Raw genomic sequence first — 26,791 nt, 5'->3', positions numbered from 1 at the left:
AGTGTATGTGTGTGTGTGTGTGTGTGTGTGTGTGTGTGTGTGTACATGTGTGTACTGTTGGGAGAGGCAGGATCCATAGATCTATTGAATTTCTTCAGATTCTCAAAGGGGTCCATTCTTTTCTTTTTTCCATAGCTATTCTTTCTCTTTTAATTGAAGTATAATTTTTTACAATAAAATGAACAAATCTTAAGTGTTCAATTCAATGAGTTTTTGACAATTCTATACACCCATTTAACTACCACCCCAAACAAGAAATGAACATTTTTATCACCCCCAAAATTACCCTCATGCCCCTTTCTAGTCAATTCTCTTATGGCAGAATTTTTTATTGTGAAAGCCCCCAAACGTTCTTAAGAATGTCTTCTATTTTCTTTAATTGAAGTATAGTTGATTACAATGTTGTGTTAGTTTCTGGTGCACAGCAAAGTAATTCAGTTGTGTATACATACATATATATATATTTCATATTCTTTTCCTTTATGGTTTATTATAGGATATTGAATATAATTCCCTGTGCTATACAGTAGGACTTTATTATCTATTTTATATATAGTAGTTTGTATCTGCTAATCCCAAACTCCTAATTTATCCTCTCCCACCCCCTTTCCCCTTCGGTAACCATAAGTTTGTTTTCTATGTCTGTGAGTCTATTTCTGTTTTATAAATAAGTTCATTTATATCATTAAAAATTTTTTTTCAACTGATAATAGTTGAAATAATACTTTATTTTTTATTTTATATTGGAATATAGTTGATTAACAATGTTGTGTTAGTTTAAGTGTACAGCAAAATGATTCAGTTATACATACACATTTATCTATTTTTTTCAAATTCTTTTCCCATTTAGGTTATTACAGAATATTGAGCAGTGTTTCCTGTGCTATACAGTAGGTCTTTGTTGGTGATCTATTTTAAATATAGCAGTGTGTACATGTCAACCTCAAATTCCCAATTTATCCCTCCACCCAACCTTACCCTCTGGTAACCATAAATTCGTTCTCTAAGTCTATGAGTCTGTTTCTGTTTTGTAAATACGTTCATTTGTATCATTTTTTTTAGATTCCACATATAATCATGTGATATTTGTCTTTCTCTGTCTGACTTATTTCTTTTTAATGGCTGAGTAATAGTCCATTGTATACATGTACGACATCTTCTTTATGCATTCATCTGTCAGTGGCCGTTTAGGTTGCTTCCATGTCTTGGCTATTGTAAACAACGCTGCAATGAACATTGTGGTGCATATTCTTTCAAACAATGTTTTTCTCCAGATATAGGCCCAGGAGTGGGATTGTCAGAATGGCCATCATCAAAAAATCTACAAACAACAAATGCTGGAGAGGGTGTGGAGGAAAGGGAACCCTCCCAAACTGTTGGTGGGAACGTAAATTGGCATAGTCACCGTGGAGAACAGTATGGCGGTTCCTTAAGAAACTAAAAATAGAGCTACTATACCATTTTTTTTAGATTCTACATATGTGATATCTTATGATATTTGTCTTACCTGAGTTACTTCATTTAGTATGATAATTTCTAGGTCCATCCATGTTGCTGCAAATGGCATTATTTTGTTCTTTTTTATGACTGAGTAGTATTCCATTGTATATATATACCACATCTTGTTTATCCGTTAATTTGTCGATGGACATTTAGGTTGCTTCCATGTCTTGGCTACTGTAAATAATGCTGCAATGAATGTTGAGGTGCGTGTATCTTTTCCAATCAGAGTTTTCTCTGGGTATATGCCCAGGAGTGGGATTGCTGGATCATATGGCAACCATATTTTTGTTTTTTTGGAAAACCTCCATACTGTTTTCCATAGTGGCTGCACAAATTTACATTCCCACCAACACTATAGGAGGGTTCTCTGTTCTCCACACCCTCTCCAGCATTTATTATTTGTAGACTTCTTAATGATGGCCATTCTGACTGGTGTGAGGTGATACCTCATTGTAGTTTTGATTTGCTTTTCCCTAATAATAAGCAGTGTTGAATATCTTTTCATGTGCCTCTTGGTGCTCTGTATGTCTTCTATGAAGAAATGTCTACTTAGATCTTCTGCCCATTTTTTGACTGGGTTTTTTTGTTGTTGTTGTTATTGAGTTGTATGAGCTATTTGTATATTTTGGAAATTAATTCCTTGTCAGTCACATTACTTACAAATATTTTCTCCCATTCCATAGGTTGTCTTTTCATTTTGTTTATGGTTTCCTTTGCTGTGCAAAAGCTTATAAGTTTGCTTAGGTCCCATTTGTTTATTTTATTTCATTTTTTTAAACATCTTTATTGGAGTATAATTGCTTTACAATGGTGTGTTAGTTTCTGCTTTATAACAAAGTGAATCAGTTATACATATACATATGTCCCCATATCTCTTCCCGCTTGTGTATCCCTCCCTCCCAACCTCCCTATCCCACCCCTCTAGGTGGTCACAAAGCACCGAGCTGATCTCCCTGTGCTATGCAGCTGCTTCCCATTAGCTCTCTATCTTACGTTTGGTAGTGTATTTATGTCCATGCCACTCTCTCACTTTGTCCCAGCTTACCCTTCCCCCTCCCCATATACTCAAGTCCATCCTCTAGTAGGTCTGCCTCTTATGTTCTTCATGACCTTTTATTTTATTTTTTTTAGATTCCATATATATGGGTTAGCATACGGTATTTGTTTTTCTCTTTCTGACTTACTTCACTCTGTATGACAGACTCCAGGTCCATCCACCTCATTACAAATAACTCAATTTCATTTCTTTTTATGGCTGAGTAATATTCCATTGTATATATGTGCCACATCTTCTTTATCCATTCATCTGTTGATGGACACTTAGGTTACTTCCATGTCCTGGCTATTGTAAATAGAGCTGCAATGAACATTGTGGTACATGACTCGTTTTCAATTATGGTTTTCTCAGGGTATATGCCCAGTAGTGGGATTGCTGGGTCATATGGTAGTTCTATTTGTAGTTTTTTTGAGGAACCTCCACACTGTTCTCCACAGTGGCTGTGTCAATTTACATTCCCACCAACAGTGCAAGAGGGTTCCCTTTTCTCCATACCCTCTCCAGCATTTATTGTTTCTAGATTTTTTGATGATGGCCATTCTGACCGGTGTGAGATGATATCTCATTGTAGTTTTGATTTGCATTTCTCTAATGATTAATGATGTTGAGCATTCTTTCATGTGTTTGTTGGCAATCTGTATATCTTCTTTGGAGAAATGTCTCTTTAGGTCTTCTGCCCACTTTTGGATTGGGTTGTTTGTTTTTTTGATATTGAGCTGTGTGAGCTGCTTGTAAATTTTGGAGATTAATCCTTTGTCAGTTGCTTCATTTGCAAATATTTTCTCCCATTCTGAGGGTTGTCTTTTTGTCTTGTTTATAGTTTCCTTTGCTGTGCAAAAGCTTTTAGGTTTCATTAGGTCCCATTTGTTTATTTTTGTTTTTATTTCCATTTCTCTAGGAGGTGGATCAAAAAGGATCTTGCTGTGATTTATGTCATAGAGTGTTCTGCCTATGGTTTCCTCTAAGAGTTTGATGGTGTCTGGCCTTACATTTAGGTCTTTAATCCATTTTGAGTTTACTTTTGTGTATGGTGTTAGGGAGTAATCTAATTTCCTTCTTTTACATGTAGCTGTCCAGTTTTCCCAGCACCACTTATTGAAGAGGCTTTTTCTCCACTGTATATTCTTGCCTCCTTCATCAAAGATAAGGTGACCATATGTGCGTGGGTTTATCTCTGGGCTTTCTATCCCGTTCCATTGATCTATATTTCTGTTTTTGTGCCAGTACCATACTGTCTTGATTACTGTAGCTTTGTAGTTTTGTCTGAAGTCAGGAAGCCTGATTCCTCCAGCTCCGTTTTTCTTTCTCAAGATTGCTTTGGCTATTCGGAGTCTTTTGTGTTTCCATACAAATTGTGAAATTTTTTGTTCTAGTTCTGTGAAAAATGCCAGTGGTAGTTTGATAGGGATTGCATTGAATCTGTAGATTGCTTTGGGTAGTAAAGTCATTTTCACAATGTTGATTCTTCCAATCCAAGAACATGGTATATCTCTCCATTTATTTGTATTATCTTTATTTTCTTTCATCAGTTTCTTATAATTTTCTGCATACAGGTCTTTTGTCTCCTTAGGTAGGTTTATTCCTAGATATTTTTTCTTTTTGTTGCAGTGGTTAATGGGAGTGTTTTCTTAATTTCACTTTCAGACTTTTCCTCATTAATGTATAGGAATGCAAGAGATTTCTGTGCATTAATTTTGTATCCTGCTACTTTACCAAATTCATTGATTAGTTCTAGTAGTTTTCTGGTAGCATCTTTAGGATTCTCTATGTATAGTATCATGTCATCTGCAAACAGTGACAGCTTTACTTCTTTTCTGACTTGGATTCTTTTTATTTCCTTTTCTTCTCTGATTGCTGTGGCTAAAACTTCCAAAACTATGTTGAATAACAGTGGTGAGAGTGGGCAACCTTGCCTTGTTCCTGATCTTAGTGGAACTGTTTTCAGTTTTTCACCATTGAGGACGATGTTGGCTGTGGGTTTGTCATATATGGCCTTTACTATGTTGAGGAAAGTTCCCTCTATGCCTACTTTCTGGAGTGTTTTTATCATAAATGGGTGTTGAATTTTGTCGAAAGCTTTCTCTGCATTTTTTTTTTTTTTGCTTTTATTTCTATTGCCTTCAGAGACTGACCTAAGAAAACATTACAGTGATTTATATCTGAGAATGTTTTGCCTGTGTTCTCTTCCAGGAGTTTTATGGTGTCATGTCTTCTATTGAAGTCTTTAAGCCATTTTGAGTTTATTTTTGTGTATAATGTGAAGGCATGTTCTAACTTCACTGATTTACATGTGGTTGTCCAGTTTTCCCAACACCACTTACTGAAGAGACTGTGTTTTCCCCACTGTATATTCTTGCCTCCTTTGTCAAAGATTAATTGACCATAAATGTATGGGTTTATTTCTGGGCTGTCACTTCTGTTCCATTGATCCATATGTTTGATTTTGTGCCATTAGCATGCTGTTTTGATTACTGTAGCTTTGTAGTATTGTCTGAAGTATGGGAGGGTTATGCCTCCAGCTTTGTTCTTTTTCCTCAGTATTGCTTTGGCAATTCTGGGTCTTTTATGGTTCCATATAAATTTTAGGATTATTTGTTCTAGTTCTGCGAATAGTGTCATAGGTAATTTGATAGGGATCACGTTAAATCTGTAGCTTTCTTTGGGTAGTATGGCCATTTTAACAATATTAATTCTTCCAATCCAAGAGCGTGAGATATCTTTCCATTCCTTGGAATCACCTTCAATTTGCTTTATCCATGTTTTATAGTTCTCAGCATATAAGTCTTTCACCTCCTTGGTTAGGTTTATTCCTAAGTATTTTATTTTTTTGATGCGATTTTAAAAGGGATTTTTTTTTTTTTTTTTTACTTTCCCTTTCTGATATATCATTGTTAGTGTAAAGAAATGCAACAGATTTCTGTATGTTAATCTTGCATCATGGTACCTTGCTGAATTCATTTATCAGTTCTAGTAACTTTGGTGCAGTCTTTAGGGTTTTCTATATATAGTATTATGTCATCTGAATTTAATGACAATTTTACCTCTTCCCTTCCAACTTGGATATATTTTCCTTCTTTTTCTCATCTGATTGCTGTGGCTAGGACTTCCAATACTATGTTGAATGGAAGTGGTAAGAGTGGGCATCCTTGTCTTGTTCCAGATTTTAGCGGGAAGGCTTTCAGCTTTTCACTGTTGAGTATTATGTTGACTGTGGGTTTGTCATAAATAGCTTTTATTTTGTCGAGATGTGTTCCCTCTATACCCACTTTGGTAAGATTTTTATCATGAATGGATGTTGAATTTTATCTAATGCTTTTTCTACATCTATTGAGATGATCATGTGAGTTTTTTTGTTTGTCTGTTCGTTTTTGCGGTATGCGGGCCTCTCACTATTGTGGCCTCTCCCGTTGCGGAGCACAGGCTCCGGACGCGCAGGCTCAGCGGCCGTGGCTAACGGGCCCAGCCTCTCCGTGGCATGTGAGATCTTCCTGGACTGGGGCACGAACCCATGTTCCCCACATCAGCAGGCAGACTCTCAACCACTGCGCCACCAGGGAAGCCTGATCATGTGGTTTTTGTCTTTTGTTGATGTCTTGTGTTTTCTTTTGTTGTCATTTATTTATTTTTAAAAAGTTTTATTAAGCAACTAATATGTACCTGGCATTGTTCTAGGCACTTGGGGTATAGCAGTGAACAGTTTGTTGATGTTCTAATCCAGGAGTATAAAATATAAATTACTATAAACTATAAATAAATCCAATAGTATAGAACAAATACATGACAGTACTTTGTTTGATGGGTCTCTGTGTCATGAAGAATAGAGCTTGGTAAGGAAAATGGAGAGGGATAGACAATAGTCTGGAGACAAAAGCATGACCCTGAAACTATCAGGAGCCCTTGGCGGAGGCAGTAGTAGATTCCAGTCCATGTGAACTGTGTCCCTGGATCCACTGCACCTTACAGAACAGGTCTGGGTGTGAGCTGGTTTCCTTTGCAAGCCAGGTCCTCTGGTCATGAGGGTGGACCCCAGAGAGACAGGGACCTCTCCTGAGCCTCCTTCCTGCACCTAGCCCTGTGCCAGGCCCCTGAAGGGAGGGGTAGAGCCTGCCCAGTGAGGGGCAGGCTGAGTGGAGCTCCATGCAGTGGAAAGCACCCAACTTCAGAGTCCCCCAAGCTGGGTCGATCTGCCCTCCTCACTTGAGAGGTGAGCTGGGTGGACACATCAAGCACCTGATGTCGTGTCTGGCTCACGGTGGCTGCTTCATCCATAGAATGTCTTCCTCCCTTTGCTTATTAGAGATACTCCCAGATAAAAGGTGTGCAGACATCCAAGTGCACTGGTGTGGAAGGGGCCAGGAAACTCTGGTCCTAAGAAGACCACTCCTTAGAGAAGCTCCCTCTGCTCTCTGGGGTTCGGTGGCTTCACGTGCAATGTAGGAGTTAGGTTCTAGATGGGCCTGTGCTCCCTTCTGGCTCTCATGTTCATGCTCATACATTTGCCAGCATTCTCCTGAGGACTCCTTTGTGCTCAGCCCGGTGCCAAGATGAACAACACTCAGCCCTGACCCTGGGATGTTCACAGTCCAGTAGATGAAACATGCAAGCAAAGCAGCTCTGCCACTGACCAGCCCTGTAACCTCGGGCAAGTTACTTCAACTGCCCTGGGGCTCAGTTTCCCCATCTGTAAAATGGGTAGTGTCAGAGTACCTTCTGGGGCTTTTCCAAGGATTAAAGAAGTTACAACATACAAAGCACGTAGAACAGCATGCGGCAAAACCAGCTCCTCGGGGACAAGCAGACTGACGTGGTGATGTCTGTGTCCCTTGTGCCTGGCCCAGTGCCTGGCCTGGAGAAGCGTTTCCAGAAGAAAGGCAGAATGAACACACGTGGGAGGAATCTCTTTCTGCGGGCCAGTTGTCCGTTCCCGGAGCCACGTGAGATTTGTGTGAGCCCATGTGACGCTCAGACAGCTCCTGCAGGCTGCTATAAAGCTCTCACCAACACCTGTCCCTGCAAGCTTTCACACTGTGTATTTGAGCCTTTGATATACGGGGGATGCTTGCCAGGGGAGAGAAATGTTATTGGACATGTTTTGTGGTCGTAAAGATTACTTCTTGATGAAAACACAGAGAAAGACTTACAGGCCTCCCTTAAGGTAGGCAGATGAATGACGTGTGCTCACAGCATCCCAGCCATTGTTCAGGGCTGTCAGCTCCGCAGGGGCGGGGGCAGAGGAAGGGGACCAGAGGCCACGTGCAGGCAGGGGCAGTTCCCGCTAAAACTGCAGCAGCACCTTTTTCTGAGCCATCCCTTGTCTCTCCTTGCTCCTCTCAGGTGGTCTAAGTTTTTCCTGTGGAAGACCCAGCCTTTTTCTTGAGGTCTGTCCGTGTCACTCCCCCTCCCTGAACTAGAGAGGACCTTGCACTGTGTGCCTCTGTCTGGAACATCCGCCCTGGGCTCTGGCATCCTGGGGGCTCAGACCCTCCCGCTGCGGGAGTCCTGTCTCTCGAGCCAGGTCCTAAGTCCGCGAGGGCAGTGTGCAGGGCCGTTCCTGTAAGGCTTCCTGCGACTCCATGGAGCACAGTTCACCACCTGCATCAGGCTGGCTGAGGGCAGAGGGGAATTGCCTTCGGGCAGCCAAGCCTTTCCTCACCTCACTGCACTTCTCCCAGCTGCCTCCTCTGTAGGCTGACCTGGGAGACGCTGTGGGCAGGAAGCTTGTCTCGTTCAATCCCCGCTCAGGGCCTGGGGCAGTCGGTGGAGCGCAGGAATGCCTGAATTATGAGGCTCTTCTTCAGCCTCCTTGCTGACCCGCAAACCATTCCAGACCCCATCTCCCCCTCGGCCGGCCCCCCAGTGGGAAGGAACGTTCCCCCTCCTGGTTGGCTGCTCTGCTCCCTTCTCTGGGTCTGCTTCCTGTCTGGCTTGAGAGAACTTCGTGCAGCAGACACAGTGGTGCCCTTGCCTGTGAAGATTGGGGCCTTGCAAGGGAGCGCGGCAGTTGGCCCGGGGAATCTGGAGGCAGTCAGTGTGGCTAGAGTGGGGCCCGGTGGGGCTGGATTCTGGCTGGGCCTGGCCTGGAGTCTGGTTGAGGAGGGAGTTAGAGGCGGACAGGGCCTGGGTCAGGATGGGTGCCTGGGAGCTGAGACTGGAGATCAGACGCCAAGATTGACTTAGAGCTGTGTACCCTTGGGTGGATGGCTTACCCTCTCTGTGCTGTGAGACGTATAATGGGGGAACAGTGAGGGCTGGGCCACATTCCCCCACCTTTTCTCAAGGTGGGTCAGTTCTCACTGCACAGTTTAGCATGCAGAAGTCCCCAGGGAGCGCATTCCTGCAGCCACTCTCCGTCCATCCGCGTCCCCTCCACCTTCCCTCCCCACTCCCACCCCCTACCCCCATCCCTGTCCCTGGCTGGGGAAGCCATAAGTGTTGCCAAACCATAAACGTGGCCCTCAGAAACTTTAAAATGTTTTTACCTCCTAAGCGGCATGTTATTCTATACAGATCAGCTTCCCTAGGGAGTGTCAGTGATATAAAGATAAAGAGTATAAATATTTGTCTCCCGGGCTGACGGCGGTATCAGGCTCTGATTTATTTTGTGAATTGTGCTGTCTCTCTCCAACCCACCTGAATCCTCTGAAAAAAAGTCCTTGGCATCTCTGAGAACAGTAGACTCTGCCTCTTTGGAAGTCCTCCAGGAGCCGGTCTTAGCACCGGCCCCTGAAGGCTCCCCGGGGCCCAGGAGGAGCCAGGCAGGAAGGTGAGGGGGGTCAGAGCTGGTCTCCTGGAGACACTCTCCCTCACTCGTCCCCCAGAGTAGAGCCCAGCCATCCCGCTGAAGGTACTTGCACATCCCACTTGGCCTTCCCAACGTTTCCGGAAACGGCAAAGGAGCAGTCAGCCTCCTTGCCACGGGGTTCCACTGGGAAACCTCAGCTCTGTTCACATTTCACACGGTGTGTCTCCCAGAGCTGCTGGTAGTTGGTGGCCCCGCTCTCACTCACGCACACGATAGAAAGGACATCGGAATATGTCTGGCGTCACCCAAAAGCTGAAGTGATGGGGTTCAAGCAAATGACCCAAGACAGGCACGCTGCTTCCGGGGGCTGCAGACCTTCCCGTCCGGGAGCTGCCCCAGCAGGGCTGGCTGGGCGGCTGCTGCCTCCACGGGGCTGAAGGAAGGTCCGTCGTGAGTGTCCATGAGGCTGCTGGCGCACCCGGGGCCTTGGGAACTCGGGAAGTCACCACGGATGTGGCCCAGGCAGGGCCTCCAGGGAGGACCAACACTGCTTATCCACTGCATGTTAATCTTGAGTCATGCTGTCCAGGAAGGCGTCCTCGGGCCACTCCAGAAGCCTTGAAGAGATGCTCTTAACTGCCAGCCACTTCCCCAAAGTCCCTGCAGACACCCCCGGGGCCCCCATAATGATAATGGCCATCCTGATGCTGATAACTGCACTCATTTCCAGAGTGTCTGTGCTGTGCCCAGCCCAGTGCTAAGCTCCGCACATGCCTTATCCCAGTGAACCCTCCCAGCAGCCCAATTACTACCATCCCAATTTTACTGATGAGGAAACTGAGGCTTAGCAGACCATGAACGATGCAGATGGAAAGTTCAGGAGGGAGGCAGCATGGGTTATGGAAAAAGGAACAAACCTTTTGGAGTTAAACACATATGGATTAGAATCCAGAGTTTGCCACTTACCAGTTAAGGGGCCTGGGAAGTCACTTCCCGGCTCTGGGTTTCAGGGAGGCAGGAGAAAGCGGGTGGGCACATACGGGTCCACCTCCCCGCGGTCTCAGCCCTGTACCCACACATGGGAGCTCCATCCCTACAGGCAGGGAAGAGCTTCATGGGAAGCCACCTCCCTCCTGGGAAGGTCCGGGCTGGCAGGAAGGGCTGCTCTGTCCAGTGGACACCTGCTCTTCCCTGCCAGCCACGACAGGAACTGGGATTGTGCCAAGGCGCTTCCATAGAACTGCCTACGCCCAAGTGCCAGGCCTGAGCTCAGTCTCGGATGCCATCAGATGTCGCCTTGCGATTCTGCAAAGCTGGGTTCGCTTGCTGAGAGCAGAGACCAGGGGGAGATCTGGAATGATGGTCAGACGAGTGATGGCAGATACAGGGATTCCCAAGGGAGGCTGTGTGGCAGCCTCACACAGGGGAGGTAGGAGGAAGGGAGTCCGGGGCACCATCTCTGCAACAAGGCTTGCCTTTGGCTAGAGAGCCTTGTGGCAAGAGCCAATCATTCCACCTTGCATCACCATCAGAAACATACACTCATTCATTCACTCCTTCACTCATTCATTCATCTAAGGAGTCAGCAGAGCATAGTGGTTACCAGCAAAGAATTCTGAGTCGACGAGACCTGGCTTTGAATTTCTGCCCCTTGATGAATTCTTCATGCAATCTTGGGAAAGTCACTTAAGTTCTCAGAACCTCAACTTTCTCATTTGTAAAACAGAAATGATACAGTATTACATGAGGATCAGATGACATAGTGTCATAAATCATTAGCACAGTGCCTGGCACCAGAAAATAATCCCAGATAATTCCAAAACATCTATCAATCGATTGATCTAATAGAAATATAATGTAAACCTCAAATGTGAGCCATTTATGTAATTTTAAGTTCCTAGTAGCTGTCTTAAAACAATAAAAATAAACAGGTGGATTAAATCTAATAACATATTTTACTTAAGCTAACATATCCAAAATATTATTCTTTAAGCATGTAATCATTGTAAAACATACTGATGATATATTTTACACTTTCCCTTTCATACCAAGTCTCTGAGATTGGGCATGTATTTTATATTATAGCACATCTCGACTTGGACCAGCTGCCTCCAAATGTGCACACTCCCCAGGGTCTGGTCCTGTTCTGTTCTTTCCTCTCCATGTTCTTTCTCACATGACCTCACTGACTGCCACAGTTTCAGTTATCACCTCTAAGTGAATGATGATGGGAGAGTCTGACAGGGAACAGACAGGATGTGCACAGAACATGCCAAGAGGGGCATGCGACCAACAAGGGTGAGTGTTAGCAGAGGCCTAAGAAAGTAGCCTTAGCATGGTAAAGTCCTAACGGAAAACGGGTGAAATAGTTGTCATCACAAATATCAAAGATCACAAGTATAGATTATCCTAATCACAAAATTGTCATAAACTTAGCAGCCTAAAACAACACACCTCCATTAACTCACAATTAATAATACTGACACAGCTACCATATAGGTCAGGAGACTGGGCATGGGCTAACTGGATCCTCTTGCTCAGGGTCTTACAGGCTGCCCTCAAATATTAGCTGGGCTGCATTCTCATCTGGAGGCTCGACTGAGGAGGAATCCCCCTCCAAGCTCATTCAGGTTGCTGGAAGATTTTGTTTCCTAGCAGCTCAATTACTGAGGACCCTCAGCTTTCTGCTGGATGCCACCCTCAGGTTCCGGAGGAAGCCCTGGGTCCTAGAGGCCACCTCCGTTCCTTGTCACATGGGCTTCTCCAGCGTGGCCTTTTATCGTTCATGAAACTTCAAGGGGAGTCTCTATCTCCAGTCTGCTAATATGGCATAATCATGAGAGTGACATCCTGTCACCTTTTCCATGTTCTATTGTTAGAAGCAAGTCACAGGCTCTACCCACACTTAAGGCGATGGTATTACACAAAGATATGAACATCAGAAGGCAGGGAATTTGCGGGGATCACCTTGGGGTCCATCTGCCACATGGGATTTGTGAAAAACTGTAAAGAGTAACAAGAGTTCAAGGGGCTTAAGACACTCCTCTTTCCATTTAAATTTTAAGTCAAAGAAAGAAGAGATGCAAAGATAACTTGCCAGATAGGAGTCAAAGAACCAGCTTTATTAATTTCTGGACAAGCTCCCCAAAGTGGGGGACTTGAGAGGGCTAGACTGGAGAATAAGGTGGAGTTGCCCATCTTTCTCTCAAAGAAAAGATAGGCAGGCTCCAGGGGCAAGGCTGGCCAGATTTACCCTCCCAGACACACACAGGAAAGGTGGACCAGAAGGAGAGAATGGTGTGCTTTCCTATAGAAGGCGGATTAAATCAGAGCAAACACAAGAGTCAGCCCTTTTGCTCTTGAAAATATGGCCTGATAAATATTGGGCTCTCAATAATCAGTTGTGTTCCTCCTCTTTTCTTGAGGAGGAAGAAATAAGGGAGTAGGGAAAGAAGCCAGAAGTGACCTCTCCGGAGGTAAAGACGTGCCCTCAATAAACTGAAAAGGAATTTACAGTTATGTTGAAGCAGGAAGAAGAGCCAGGCCCACAGCTAGGTAATAACTCCTAACATGTGCAGTGGGATTTGTAGTCTCCTGAACACTTCCATGCTCACTGACCCACTGAATCTTGATAACAACAGTCAAGGCAGGGATTATCATGCCCATTTTAGAAATGAGGAAGCTGAAAGTCTGAGTGATCACATGATCACATGACCTCGCTGACCAGTTGCATGGCTGGTCCTTGAAGCCACATTTTCTGGTTCTCCATCTCGTCCCCCTTCCACTGTCTATCATGCTGGCCACAGGTTGCAGACAGTGCAGAGCAACTCAACCTCTCTCTCACTTACATCTGCTGTTATTCTTTATATCCACCTAAGAGAAAGTTTAGCAAAGACTTAATTTCATAGCTGGAGAACAGCTAGGTGCCGAACCAGCGTGGGTGCCCTCAGAATATGTCCCATCACATTTACCTTGCTTGTTACAGTTGGCCAGGGGTTGAGAAAATAACAGGTGTGCACGGTTCCCGTGCTTTAGCATCTAAGAGTGCTCCAACGGGGTGGTCCTTCACCTGTGGTTTTCTGTCCTCCTTGCAGAAAACCATCCAGGGAAGACTTGGTATCCTCCTGAGTTTCTGTTATCCTAGAGGATGGAGCCCTTCAAACCAGCCCTCCTTCCTCTATCTCGAGTGTTTGTCCTGCTGCAAGGCTCTTGTTCACAGACTGGAGGTCTGAAAGTACAACAGGAATGAAGCAGAGTGTGACCTGGGATCTTCTCAGAGACCCATTGCCCCAAATGAGGCATTTTTAGCAGGTTGCTCTAAGCCAGTTGGCCCCAATAACCCTGGGCAGGCCCTATGGGATGTTTTTTCCAACTTGGAAGCTCAGGTTAGTACCTGTGGTGGGGTGGCGGTTGGGGGTGATCACAAAGAGATCATGTGTTTTCCTCGGGATACCTCTAGAACACCTGTTGAGTGACGTTTATGGACCTTTGGCTAGGATCTGACCTGAGGAGTAGAAAGAGGAGGAAGTGGCATCACATAGAAGGAGAAAGAAGTCTGTAGAGATATCTACATGATGTAGGGAAAGGGGGGTGCGCACGCTTGAACTTGTGAGTGCAGGTGTGCTGCCTGATTAAGCAAGAGTATACCTGGGTATGTTCACACTAGGGTGAGTGAGCATCCTTTTGTGTGTAGATCCTTGAAATTCAAGCAGGGTATATTCTGAGAACTTGACATTCCCAAATCCTCAAGTATCTTTATAGGACATTTCCCTCCTTAAATTAGTAGAGTGTGTACTTGGAAAAAAAAAGTATTTTGATGACCTCTTCAGATCTTTAAGGATTCCATTACTAAAGACCAGAGCCATTTATAAAATATTAAAATTAATTCTCCACTAAAATAAACTCCCCTCTCCATTGCCTTCTATCATTACTCAACCAGCATTCATGCAGAGTTGAAGCAAAGCTTCTAAGCTGAAAGGAGGTCATGATGAATGATAATGCCACGCTTCTATTAACTTTTGTGGCAAAGGGAAGACACTTTGCAGAACGTTTAAACCTTTCCTGTGCTTAGAGTCAGCCCATAGCCACACGACTGCCTCTGCCACCCAGTGCTTTATGGAAATGTTAATGGGGCTCCCAGCTGTATTCCAAGAGCATTTCCATGGAGAATCCTGGGTTCCCTGGGCAAATTCTCACAATACTCCACCGCCTTTTGAGCAGTCACCAAAGTATTCATTCCCACTCAGTGAGCAATTTTTGCCCTGGCTGAAGCACTTGCTGAAATGATTTCATAAATCTTTTCCTTGTTTTCAAACACTCACGAGTCAGAGCCACCGTCAGATTCCACATCCACTCCTTAATTCACCCATGGCTTCTAGTTTCTAGCTAAAACCCATCACTTCCTTAGACTCCTCACTTACTTTTCACTTCCATTGCCACCTTGGGCGGTTGGCTTTATTTTGGGAAATGATTTTTCACAATAAAATAAAGATTTTCATCACTTCACAGGAATCGCTGCATAAACCCAAGAAGAGAACCCCAGAGAACCGGAGATGTCCACTAGTCAGCCAGGTCTGCCCACTAGGCAAATGTCTCCCTCCTATGTGATTCAAATCTAAGCCTCGGTATCATTAGGAATGGTGTCCTGGGTCAGAGTTCTCTTTATGGAGACTGAGCCTTCAAGGATTTGCAGCCCTAAGGGCAGAAAACTTCTATGGCTGTGGTTTAGATGTGCAGGTGGGACCAAGGTTGGGCTGGAGCTGAGGTCTTGAAGGTTTCATGGCTAGTGGGCTAGCTGGAGTCTGGGGTCAGGATGAGAGATCCAAGGTCCAATTCAACGGACCAGGGACTCCCTGGGAGTTCAGGGACCCTCGTAGGTTTCCTATCCTATAAAATCCAGATCTTGAATCATTTCTTCCTGGAAGCCATCCCTGACCTCCCCCTGGCCTCTGCACAGCCGGATGGCTGCTTTCCTGAAGTTCATGCCGCTACTGCCATGCCTCGGCCATTGGGCCTGGGGCTCTGTGCTGGGCTTACCTGCTGGCTTCTCTCTGCGTCCCCCATGAGACTGTGAACCCCTGAAGGCCAGAATTCTCTTCCATCCTCCTCAGCCCAACCTTCATTTTGCTGCTTCTCGGCCCGTGGAGAGGATGCGCCCTTTTCATAATTCCCTGCACTCAGGACCAGCTTCAGGGGTGTAAGGTCTGTGTGGTCGCACAGGGCACCAGGGCCCCTTTGCGTGGTTTCATGCTCCACTGCTGCTATCTTGCAATTCATTTTTCTTTCGAATTTTATTTAATTTATTTTTTATACAGCAGGTTCTATTAGTTATCTATTTTATACATATTAGTGTATACATGTCAATCCCAATCTCCTAATTCATCTCCCCCCCCGCCACCTTCCCCGCTTGGTGTCCATGCGTTTGTTCTCTACATCTGGGTCTCTATTTCTGCCTTGCAAACTGGTTCATCTGTACCATTTTTCTAGATTCCACATATATGCGTTAATACATGATATTTGTTTTTCTCTTTCTGACTTACTTCACTCTGTATGACAGTCTCTAGGTCCATCCACGTCTCCATAAATGACCCAATTTCGTTCCTTTTTATACCTGAGTAATAGTCCATTGTATATATGTACCACATCTTCTTTATCCATTCGTCTTTTGATGGGCATTTAGATTGTTTCCATGAGCTGGCTATTGTAAATAGTGCTGCAATGAACATCGGGGTGCATGTGTCTTTTTTTTTATTATTATTAAATACTTCTCTTTCCACTGTTTATTATTAATGTACAAAATATACAAAACCAAAAGAAAAAAGAAAATGCTCATCGTCAAATCCACTGTGGCTCTAACCCAAGACCATGCACAAAACCCAACCAATCCACTGTTTTCATAGAAAACAACTGTGCTGAGACAGGTGAAGGAGAGGGCTGGGAGAGGGCAGGGCATCTTATCGAATCCACCCAGGAAGGCACCTGGTGGGGATTCAGAGGTGGCTGACAGGGCAAGGGAGCTGGAGGCCTCACACCCACAAGGTTCCGGGGGGGCGCCAGGAGCGCGCTAACTCCCAGAGGCAGTGCGTGTAGTGTGACTGGCATGCCCAGCACGCCGGGCTTCAGTTGATGAAAAGCTGGTCTCACTGAAGTGTTTTAATTTCCAGAATGAGCTGCAGGCAAGGGTGGACCACCACCCATGGCCTCACCTATGCCAGCTAAAACTTTTCACCGGATCCCGACCTGAATTTGCCATCATTGCACCTAGCAGACCCATGATGCAAACTTGGGTGTTCACGGAAGATTGCAACGTCTTACTTGAGAAAGGACTCAATGTAAAGCCTGTGTCAGGGGAGGAGTGGGGATGATGTGTTCCAGAGCTCAAATCCAGCCTGATTGAGTCCTCTCAGGGCAGTGGGATCCACAATGCCCCTTTTACCATCTCCCCACCCCACGAGGAAGCATGAACTTGGCTGGGATGATTTCATAAGTGCAGCTGATCCCGTGTCAGAGTTCTGTGTGCATGTGGAGGACCCACAAGAGGAGAGTAGAGGTGTTCTCCAGGATAACCAACTTTAGGTTCTCAGGCATAAAGGGTAATACCGGAGAGGCGCTTGGCATAAAGGGCAAATCTCCTCAAAAAGTGAAGCCAAGTGGGTCTCCCCTTCAGCCGCCCAGGGTACGGAATGTGTCCAGTCTCTCTCCTCCCCAGACTGGAGGAAAACATGTACATCAATGCACACCAGGCGTCAGAAAACCCCCAGGAGCCCAGGCAGGTGGGCACTGAGGGGGCCGGCGCCTCATCAGCTGGGGAAAGGGGAAAATGGGCCTCACAGAAGCCATAGAAGAGTGGAAGGAGCAAGGCTGCAGTCCACAGGGGTGTGGGCGGGGTGGGCAGGTGGTCCCTAGGGCAGGGAGTGCCCATTGACACCCGGGTGGTAGAAGGCACAGTTGTTCTCATAGCGGCAGTTACCCTTCATCACGAAATGTCGACAAACAGGGTGATTTGACATGTCTCCTCCATGGCTGTGGCCTCCATCATGCCGTCGGTGGCCCCCTCCGCCATGGCCAGGACCATCATGGCCACGGTGCTCATGAGGGGTGGCCCTTGATGGTCGTGGCCTCGGTGACCAGGGCCATCATGAGGCTGGTGGCCATGGGGCCCCCCATGTCCAGGGCCTTCATGGGGCTGATGTCCACCACCAGCACCCATTCCTCCACCAGGGCCTTCATGAGGACGATGGCCACTGCCACCACCCATGCCGCCGCCAGGACCTTCATGGGGGCGATGCCCACCGCCCATGCCACTGCCAGGGCCTTCATGGGGACGATGTCCACTGCCACTGCTCATGCCCCCACCGGGGCCCCCTTGTCCATTTGGAGGTCCTCTTCCAGAGCGACCTCCTCTGGCCCCTCGGAATGGAGGAGGAGGAGAAGGTGCTTCACTCCCGCCTCGGCCACCACAGCCTCTATGGTATGGCCCCGGACCTGGTCCCCCACGCATCGGGCCACCCCGCATGGGGTCACCTGGGCCATCCCAGAAGGGATCAACCCCCAGGGAGGGGGTGGGGGACCCAGGAGACGTGGACCCACTGGCACACCAGGGCCCCCAGGGCCTCCATGGGGACCTGGCATAGGTCCGCCAGGCCCAGGGGGGGAGTGCTGCATGCCCTTGGGACCCCCAGGGCCTCCCGGTGGGAAACCATTGGCTATGGGACCAGGGCCTAAGAGTCCATGAGGCACCAGCATCTGCTTGGTTTTGTCTGAATAGTCTGGTTGCTTCAGCAGTTCCTCTGAGGGATGAATGTTAGGGCTACCCAAGATGGAGGTGAGGATCTCCTGCACATCGATGCCTCCTCCTCCAGGACCCTGGGGGCTCTTCCCGGCACCCATGCTTCCCATAAGATTGGCCAGAACAGGAGGCAACTTGGAACTGCCTGACCCATTGGGTGAGCCACCGGTCCCCCCAGGCTCCAGGGTCTCAACATATGGGGTCTCATTCATGGAACATTCCTCATCTAGGGGGATGAGTTTTGGGGGGATAGGCTCATAGGGCTCGGGATCAGGCTCGTGAGGACTTTCCTGGTTCAGGAAGAGCTCCTGAAGGATCCCCTTCTCCCGCTCAGCCTGGATGTACCGCTCCTGGCTGTTGCTTCCAGGGGTGACAGGAGGCGAGGGCAGCACCAGGGGCTGGGGGCACACCCAGGGCACCTTCTCCTCCATGTTGTCGTGGCTCAGACTCCGGGCCGTCTCAAATGCGTGTCGGTCTGACAGTATCTCTCGCTTAGCTGCCTGGCCGAAGTCCTTGATCTTATTCACATTCACTCGTTCAGTTTCATCCAGTTCAAAATAGAAATACTCTCTCAGTTTGCCCTCCTCAGGCCAGGTCACAGTTTTCCTCTTCCTGCCTTTCCGGGTCAGCTGGCTAGGATCTCCGGGACTCTCCACTGGCTTTGCCTCCAGAGCTCCTGGCTCCAAAGGGGCAGTATCCATGAGCTCTGGGACTCCAACAGGGGGAACTGGGGTCCCTGGACGTTCTGTGTCCATAGCCTCAGAAGGAGGTGCTGGCTCTGGGGAAGAAGGTTTGGCTGTGCTCGGTTCTGTGCTCGTTTTCCCTTCAAATGGGCTTGGCATGGCCACTGTGGGTGATAGCACCTTCTTCTTCTTCTTAATTTTGATGCCTGGAACAGGGGCTGAATTGAGCGCATCCGGAAAGCCCAGGCCCTCCATAGGCTGTGGCGGGATCATCTTCACTTTGATCTCTTTGGTGGCATTGGGTGTCGTGTTGAGTGGCTTGTATTTCTTCTCTGCAGGGAGCGCAGCATATCCTGGGGCAGCTGTGGAACTCTGACGCTTGAGGACGATGGGTTTAAGGTGGTACTTGTCGGAAACCACCACTGCACAGGCATTCTTCTTCACGGGCACCAAAGACGGGGTCTCCAGCTCTAGTCGGGTAGAGCGGAACTTGGCGTGACTGGGCGCCGTGGTTCGGAGGGACTTGGGCTTCTCCCTCTTCTTCTCCGGGGCCTCCTTAGCCCAAGTCTCAGTCTTCACCTCAGTCAACGGTCGCTCAGGAGGGGTGGTTCGACTCTTTCCCTCTTCTTTCCGTTTCTTCTTATCTTTCTCAGCAGGCTGGGTACTGCTCTGGGAGCGGATCACAGCCATCCAGTCGCTGACAAGGACTGAGGCCAATTTCCGGAGCTCTGCTTGAGATGGTCAACAGTGAGTGGTAGGTGCTGCAGGGTCAGTAGAATTTGCTGCAAGAGGGAAATGTTGTTGATTGTCTTTGAATATGTCAGCCAATTGTTAAGAAGCTTGTAACCACCAACATCAATAAACTTGACCAATATTTCTGGTGAACGGGTCTGCAGGAGAATGTTCAAGTAAGTGCATCGACTCACTCTCTTCCGTGCTTCCTTTATCAGACTGAAGATCTTCGAAATCCCATCCACACTCTTGACTTCCCCATCTCGGTTAAGGAAGCTATCCAGGCCCTTGAGAAGCTCTTTGGGGTCCATGGGACCCAAACCCATGATCGAGGTTTTTAATCCAATTTTTTTGCGACGTCAGCACCTTGGGCCTAGCGGGGGAGGGGGTTAAAATTTTGGAGAAAAAAAATAAAACAACCAACCAGGACCCAAAACTCAATTATTTGGGGGGCCTCCTTGGATCAAAAAGTCTCCTTAAAAAAAGTAAAGGCCAACTCAGTATTCATTTCCCCCCCCACCAACTCCATGTAGGGAGGGGGGTCGTAGAAAAAAAGTTCTGAGTGGATTAAAAAAAGTAAACTCTGGATGAGTGAATTTGGGTGGGTTTGGGAAGGGAGGGTGGTTGACTATTTTTGATGTTATGTGGTGACGGTCCTTCGGCCACAGATTTCAAGTCCCAGGCAGCGTGGGCTGGTGGGGTGGGCAAGATAGGTGGGAAGGGGCAGAAGACACAAGCGGTGGGCTGGAGGCTGCTGTTTTCCCTTCCCCCCTCTCTCAGGATCCTTTCAAGGGCTTAGATGTTGCTGTGGCTTGTTCCTTTTCTCCTCGAGGCCGGCCCGTCTATCTCCGAGAAAATTCAAACCTCTAAACGAACCCCAGAATCTGCATGTGTCTTTTTAAATTATGGTTTTCTCTGGGTATATGCCCAGTAGTGGGATTGCTAGATCATATGGTAATTCTATTTTTAGTTTTTTTAAGGAACCTCCATACTGTTCTCCATAGTGGCTGTATCAATTTACATTCCCAGCAACAGTGCAAAAGTTCCCTTTTCTCCACACCCTCTCCAGCATTTGTTGTTTGTAGATTTTCTGATGATGCCCATTCTAACTGGTGTGAGGTGATACTGGTTAGAAACTACACCTAATTGTAGTTTTTTTTTTAATTCATGCTCATGCCTAATTTGAAATTTTCTGCTATTTCTTTTTTCTCTTTTTCTTTTTTTGAAGATGTTGGAGGTAGGAATTTATTAATTTATTTTATATCTTTTTGCTGTGTTGGGTCTTCGTTTCGTTTCTGTGCGAGGGCTTTCTCTAGTTGTGGCAGGCGGGGGCCACTCTTCATCGCGATGCACGGGCCTCTCACTATCGCAGGCTCTCTTGTTGTAGAGCACAGGCTCCAGACATGCAGGCTCAGTAGCTGTGGCTTACGGGCCTAGTTGCTCCACGGCATGTTGGATCCTCCCAGACCAGGGCTCGAACCCGTGTCCCCTGCATTAGCAGGAAGATTCTCAACCACTGCACCACCAGGGAAGCCCTCATTGTGGTTTTGATTTGTATTTCTTTAATATTTAGTGATGTTGAGCATCTTTTCATGTGCCTCTTGACCATCTGTATGTCTTCTTTAGAGAGATGTCTGTTTAGGTCTTCTGCCCATTTTTTGATTGGATTGTTTGTGTTTTTAATATTGAGCTGCATGAGCTGTTTATATATTTTAGAGATTAATCCTTTGTCCGTTGATTCGTTTGCAAATATTTTCTCCCATTTGGAGGGTTGTCTTTTCATCTTGTTTATGGTTTCCTTTGCTGTGCAGAAGCTTTTAAGTTTCATTAGGTCCCATTTGTTTATTTTTGTTTTTATTTCCATTACTCTAGGAGGTGGGCCAAAAAAGATTTTGCTGTGATTTATGTCATAGAGTATTCTGCCTATGGTTTCCCCTAAGAGTTTTACAGTGTCTGGTCTTACATTTAGGTATTTAATCCACTTGGAGTTTATTTTTGTGTATGGTGTTAGAAAGTGTTCTAGTTTCATTCTTTTACATGTAGCTGTCCAGTTTTCCCAGCACCACTTATTGAAGAGACTGTCTTTTCTCCATTGTATATCCTTGCTTCCTTTGTCACACATTGGTTTACCATAGGTGCATGGGTTTATCTCTGGGCTTTCTATCCTCTTCCATTGATGTATATGTCTGTTTTTGTGCCAATACCATATTGTGTTGATTACTGTAGATTTGTAGTATAGTCTGAAGTCAGGGAGTCTGATTCCTCCAGCTCCGTTTTTTTCCCTCAAGGTTGCTTTGGCTGTCTCAAAAATTTTTAAGGTTTTTTGTTCTAGTTCTGTAAAAAATGCCATTGGTAATCTGATAGGGATTGCATTGAATCTGTAGGTTGCTTTGGGTAGTATAGTCATTTTCACAATATTGATTCTTCCAATCCAAGAACATGGTATATCTCTCCATCTGTTTGTGTCATCTTTGGTTTTTTTCATCAGTGTCTTATAGTTTTCTGAGTACAGGTCTTTTACCTCCTTAGGTAGGTTTATTCCTAGGTATTTTATTCTTTTTGTTGCAATGGTGAATGGGATTGTTACCTTAATTTCTCTTTCTGATCTTGCATTCTTAGTGGATAGGAATGCAAGAGAATTCCATGCATTACTTTTGTATTCTGCAACTTTAACAAATTCATTGATGAGCTCTAGTAGTTTTCTGGTGGCATTTTTAGGATTCTTTATGTATAGTTTCATGTCATCTGCAAACAATGACAGTGTTACTTCTTCTTTTCTAATTTGTATTCCTTTCCTTTCTTTTTCTTCTCTGATTGCTGTGGCTAGGACTTCCAAAACTATGTTGAATAATAGTGGCAATAGTGGACATGCTTGTCTTGTTCCTATTCTTAGAGGAAATGCTTTCAGTTTTTCACGATTGACAATGATGTTGGCTGTGGGTTTGTCATATATGGCCTTTATTATGTTGAGGTAGGTTCCCTCTATGCCTACTTTCTGAAAAGTTTTTTATTTTATTTTTTATTTATTTATTTTTTTAACGTCTTTATTGGAGTGTAATTGCTTTACAATGGTGTGCTAGTTTCTGCTTTATAACAAAGTGAATCAGTTATACATATACGTATGTTCCCATATCTCTTCCCTCTTGCGTCTCCCTCCCTCCTACCCTCACTATTCCACCCCTCTAGGTGGTCACAAAGCACCGAGCTGATCTCCCTGTGCTATGCGGCTGCTTCCCACTAGCTATCTATTTTACATTTGGTAGTGTATATATGTCCATGCCTCTCTCTTACTTTGTCACAGCTTACCCTTCCCCCTCCCCATATCCTCAAATCCATTCTCTAGTAGGTCTATGTGTTTATTCCCGTCTTGCCCCTAGGTACTTCATGACCTTTCTTTTTTTTTTTTTCTGGAGAGTTTTTATCATAAATGGGTGTTAAATTTTGTCAGAAGATTTTTCTGCATCTATTGAGATGATCATATGGTTTTTATTCTTCAATTTATTAATATGGTGTATTACATTGATTGATTTGTGTATATTGAAGAATCCCTGCATCCCTGGGATAAATCCCACTTGATCATAGTGTATGGTCCTTTTAATGTGTTGCTGTATTCCGTTTGCTAGTATTTTGTTGAGGATTTTTGCATCTATTTCATCAGTTCTATTGGTCTGTAATTTTCTTTTTTTGTAGTATCTCTGCCTGGTTTTGATATCAGGGTGATGGTGGCCTTATAGAATGAGTTTGGGAGTATTCCTTCCTCTGAAAGTTTTTGGAAGAGTTTGAGAAGGATGGGTGTTAGCTCTTCTCTAAATGTTTGATAGAATTCACCTGTGAAGCCATCTGGTCCTGGGCTTTTGTTTGTTGGAAGATTTTTAATCACAGTTTCAATTTCATTACTTGTGATTATTCTGTTCATATTTTCTACTTCTTCCTGGTTCAGTCTTGGAAGGTTATACCTTTCTAAGAATTTGTCCATTTCTTCCAGGTTGTCCATTTTATTGGCATAGAGTTGCTTGTAGTAGTCTCTTATGATGCTTTGTATTTCTGCGGTGTCTGTTGCAACTTCTCTTTTTCCAGTTCTTATTTTATTGATTTGAGTCCTCTCCCTCTTTTTCTTGATGAGTCTTGCTAAAGGTGTATCAATTTTGTTTATCTTCTCAAATAACCAGCTTTTAGTTTTATTGATCTTTGCTATTGTTTTCTTTGTTTCTATTTCATTTATTTCTTCTCTGATCTTCATGATTTCTTTCCTTCCACTAACTTTGGGTTTTGTTTGTTCTTCTATCTCTAGTTCCTTTAAGTGTAAGTTTAGAATATTTATTTGAGACTTTTCTTGTTTCTTGAGGTCGGATTACATTGCTATAAACTTCCCTCTCAGAACTGCTTTTGCTGCATCCCATAGGTTTTGAATCGTCTTTTTTTCATTGTCATTTGTCTCTAGGTATTTTTTGATTTCCCCTTTGATTTCTTCAGTGATCTCTTTGTTTTTTAGTGATGTATTGTTTAGTCTCCATGTGTTTGTGGTTTTTACATATTTTTCCCTGTAATTGATTTCCAATCTCATAACGTTGTGGTCAGAAAAGATACTTGATATGATTTCAGTTTTCTTAAATTTACCAAGGCTTCATTTGTGACCCAAGATGTGATTTATCCTGGAGAATTTTCCATGTGCACTTGAGAAGAAAGTGTAATCTGCTGTTTTTGGATGGAACGAAAATATAAATTTTAAATATCAATTAAATCTATCTGGTCTATTGTGTCATTTAAAGCTCATGTTTCTTTATTTTCTGTCTGGATGATCTGTCCATTGGTGTAAGTGAGGTGTTAAAGTCCCCCACTATTACTGTGTTACAGTCGATTTCCTCTTTTAGAGCTGTTAGCATTTGCCTTATGTATTGAGGTGCTCCTATGTTGGGTGCATAAATATTTATAATTGCTATATCTTCTTCTTGAATTGATCCCTTGATCATTATGTAGTGTCCTTCCTTGTCTCTTGTAACATTCTTTATTTTAAAGTCTATCTTATCTGATATGAGTATTGCTACTCCAGCTTTCTTTTGATTTCCATTTGCATGGAATATCTTTTTCCATCCCCTCACTTTCAGTCTGTATGTGTCCCTAGGTCTGAAGTGGGTTTCTTGTAGACAGCATATATATATGGGTCTTGTTTTTGTATCCATTCAGCAAGCCTGTGTCTTTTGGTTGGAGCATTTAATCCATTCACGTTCAAGGTAATTATCAATATGAATGTTCCTGTTAACATGTTCTTAATTGTCATGGGTTTGTTTTTTTAGGTGCTTTTCTTCTCTTGTATTTCCCAGTTAGACAAGTTCCTTTAGCACTTGTTTTAGAGCTGGTTTGGTGGTCCTGAATTCTCTTAGCTTTTGCTTGTCTGTAAAGCTTTTGATTTCTCCATCGAATCTGAATGAGATCCTTGCCGGCTAGAGTAATCTTGGTTGTAGGTTCTTCCCTTTCATCACTTTATGTATGTCATGCCACTCCCTTCTGGCTTGTAGAGTTTCTGCTGAGAAATCAGCTGTTAACCTTATGGGAGTTCCTCTGTGTGTTATTTGTCATTTTTCCCTTGCTGCTTTTAATAATTTTTCTTTGTCTTTAATTTTTGCCAGTTTGATTACTATGTATCTTGGCGTGTTTCTCCTTGGGTTTATCCTGCCTGGGACGTTCTATTTTTCCTGGACTTTGGTGGCTATTTCCTTTCCCATGTTAGGGAAGTTTTCAACTATAATCTCTTCAAATATTTTCTGGGGCCCTTTCTCTCTCTCTTCTTCTGGGACCCCTATAATGTGAATGTTTGTGTGTCTTACGTTGTCCCAGAGGTCTCTTAGGCTGTCTGCATTTCTTTTCATTCTTTTTTCTTTATTCTGTTCTGTGGCAGTGAATTGCACCATTCTGTCTTCCAGTTCACTTATCCGTTCTTCTGCCTCAGTTATTCTGCTATTGATTCCTTCTAGTGTATTCTTCATTTCAGTTATTGTATTGTTCATCTCTGTTTGTTCTTTAATTCTTCTAGGTCTTTGTTAAACATTTCTTGCATCTTCTTGACCTTTGCCTTCATTCTCTTTCCGAGGTCCTGGATCATCTTCACTATCATTATTCTGAATTCCTTTTCTGGACGGTTGCCTGTCTCCACTTCATTTAGTTGTTTCTCTGGGGTTTTATCTTGTTCCTTCATCTGGTACATAGTCCTCTGCCTTTTCATTTTGTCTGTCTTTTTATGAATGTGGTTTTTGTTCCACAGGCTGCAGAATTGTGGTTCTTCTTGCTTCTGCTGTCTGCCCTCTGGTGGATGAAGCTATCTAAGAGGCTTTTGCAACCTTCCTGATGGGAGGGACTGGTGGTGGGTAGAGCTGGCTGTTGCTCTGGTGGGCAGAGCTCAGTAAAACTTTAATCTGTTTGCCTGCTGATGGGTGGGGCTGGGTTCCCTCCCTGTTGGTTGTTTGGCCTGGGCAACCCAGCACTGGAGCCTACCCCACTCTTTGGTGGGGCTAATGGCAGACTCTGGGAGGGCTCACTCCAAGGAGTACTTCCCAGAACGTCTGCTGCCAGTGTCCTTGTCCCCACGGTGAGCCACAGCCACCCCCCACCTCTGCAGGAGACCCTCCAACACTAGCAGGTGGGTCTGGTTCAGTCTCCTATGGGGTCACTGCTCTTTCCCCTGGATTCTGATGCGCACAGTACTCTGTGTGTGCCCTCCAAGGGTGGAATCTGTGTTTCCCCCAGTCCTGTCAAAGTCCTGCAATCGAATCCCACTAGGCTTCAAAGTCTGATTCTCTAGGAATTCCTCCTTCCATTGCCAGACCTCCAGGTTGGGAAGCCTGACATGGGGCTCAGAACCTTCAGTCCAGTGGGTGGACTTCTGTGGTATAAGTGTTCTCCAGTTTGTGAGTCACCCACCCAGTGGTTATGGGATTTGACTTTATTGTGATTGCACCCCTCCTACCTTCTCCTTGCAGCTTCTCCTTTGTCTTTGGATGTGGAGTATCTTTTTTGGTGAGTTCCAGTGTCTTCCTGTCGATGATTGTTCAGCAGTTAGTTGTGACTCTGGTGCTCTCGCAAGAGGGAGTGAGCACACGTCCTTCTACTCCGTCATCTTGAACCAGTCTTCTATCTTGCAGTTCTTAACCATGCTTTGAACAAGGGGCTCTGTATTTTGCACTGGGCTTTGCACATTATGTAGCTGTTTGTGCATGCGTAATACACTGGTGACCAGGCAGTGGTTTTGGAGGGTTGGTATGCCTAGACATTAGATGAGAATCCCTAAGGGC

The 26,791-nt window shown here is 45.0% G+C and overlaps 1 protein-coding gene and 1 pseudogene across 3 annotated transcripts in view; one reads left to right on the top strand and one right to left on the bottom strand.

Annotated features, from left to right (window-relative positions):
- CSMD2 (CUB and Sushi multiple domains 2) overlaps positions 1 to 26,791 on the top strand; it is a 668,701-nt gene that overhangs the window by 172,094 nt on the left and 469,816 nt on the right. The window lies entirely within an intron of this gene.
- Positions 16,059 to 20,237, bottom strand: LOC137218475 (serine/threonine-protein phosphatase 1 regulatory subunit 10 pseudogene; annotated as a pseudogene).

The sequence above is a fragment of the Pseudorca crassidens genome, chromosome 2, assembly GCF_039906515.1.
Source record: "Pseudorca crassidens isolate mPseCra1 chromosome 2, mPseCra1.hap1, whole genome shotgun sequence".
Taxonomy (NCBI): Eukaryota; Metazoa; Chordata; class Mammalia; order Artiodactyla; family Delphinidae; genus Pseudorca; species Pseudorca crassidens.
This window is presented reverse-complemented; position numbering and strand designations above follow the sequence as displayed.